Raw genomic sequence first — 1,568 nt, forward strand, 5'->3', positions numbered from 1 at the left:
CACGAGCAGGGACACACAAGTGGACAGGTGGTGACGCTGCTAGTGGTGAGTGACGTGAGGGAGATGAGATGGGTGATGGAGGGAGACCAGCTTCGGCTCCAGGGTTCACTGTCTGGGAGGCAACGTCTGGCCGCACCCATAAACGGCGTTCTTAGAAGGCAGGCATTTGCAATATCGGGAGAGACGCGTTTGGGACACTTGATGGGTCCACAGCCAAGCAGTGTCTCCTGCGGATCCAAAGCATAGTAGGTGCAATGGAGGGGCAAGCTGGGGTCTGCCGGACAAGGCTGCTCCGTGTGCTACCACGTTGGCCACGGCCACGCTCCAGAGGAGAATGGCCACTGCCTCACGTCTGTCAGACCCAGCCACAGAGGGAAAGGTTCTGGGAAAGGGTCTCCTGCTTAGAACAACCTGGCAGGATCCTCCTCTTGACACGTACACACTCCTTTTTTAACTTTCCAACAAAGCAAGCCACAGACTCATGCTTCTACTTGATACGATGCAAGTATTCCAACCAGAAGGACTGAACAAAAGGTTCGTGCCGTTTTATCCAAATGCGAGAAGATCCTGGTTCCTCCGCTCAGGTTCTCTAAGAGCATTTAACACTGGACACTGCAAGGAGCGTGTCTGGGGGTTGGATGGCACAAACACTGAGAGGAAATGTCAAGTTAACTATTGTGAACACGTTCTGTGTGTGATAGCAGGGACAGGGAGAGGAAGAACGCAGGGAGAAGGACTGGCTAATGTCAGCACAAAGTAACTTGTGCGGGGACCAGAAGTCCTACTAACCCCTCACGACCCATGGCGTGTTTCAGAGAGACGAGGGCGAGTGGGGGGAGCTGCCTGTTCAGGACCAGCCTCCTCCTCTGGCTTCACAGGGTCCCCAGGACCTGCTTGAGCTGACCACGCATAGACCACTATTGTTGATGGCATCTGCTGTGGCTGGGTGGGTCTGACAGCACCCAGGGCACGATGGCAGCCCAGGCGTTAGAACGTGGCCCGTGGGGCTGGGCATGGTGACTCATGCCTGTGATCTCAACACTTTGGGAGGTGGAGGTGGGAGGATCGCTTGAGCCCATGAGTTTGAGACCAGCCTTGGCGACGTAGGGAGACCCATCTCTACAAAAAGTATAAAAATTTGCCAGGTGTGGTACATACCTGTAGTCTCAGCTACTTGGGAGGCTGGGGCAGCAAGACTGCTGAGGCCTGGGAGGTCGAGGCTGCAGACCCCTGATTATACCACTGCACGACAGACTGGGCGACAAAGCAAGACCCTGTCAAAAAAAAAAAAAATTGAATGCGGCCCTTGGCCCTCCTTAGTATCTGGAGCCTGGTGGGAGCCAGACAGCTCTCTCCAGATGGTGGGATTGGGTCACCTCTCTCCAGATGGTGGGGGCCGGGTCACCTCTCTCCAGGTGGTGGGGCCGGGTCACCTCTCTCCAGATGGTGGGGCCGGGACACCTCTCTCCAGATGGTGGGATTGGTGCACCTCTGTCCAGGTGGTGGGGCCGGGTCACCTCTCTCCAGGTGGTGGGGGCCGGGTCACCTCTCTCCAGGTGGTGGGGGCC

This window comes from Cebus imitator, unplaced genomic scaffold, assembly GCF_001604975.1.
Source record: "Cebus imitator isolate Cc_AM_T3 unplaced genomic scaffold, Cebus_imitator-1.0 Scaffold384, whole genome shotgun sequence".
Lineage (NCBI taxonomy): Eukaryota > Metazoa > Chordata > Mammalia > Primates > Cebidae > Cebus > Cebus imitator.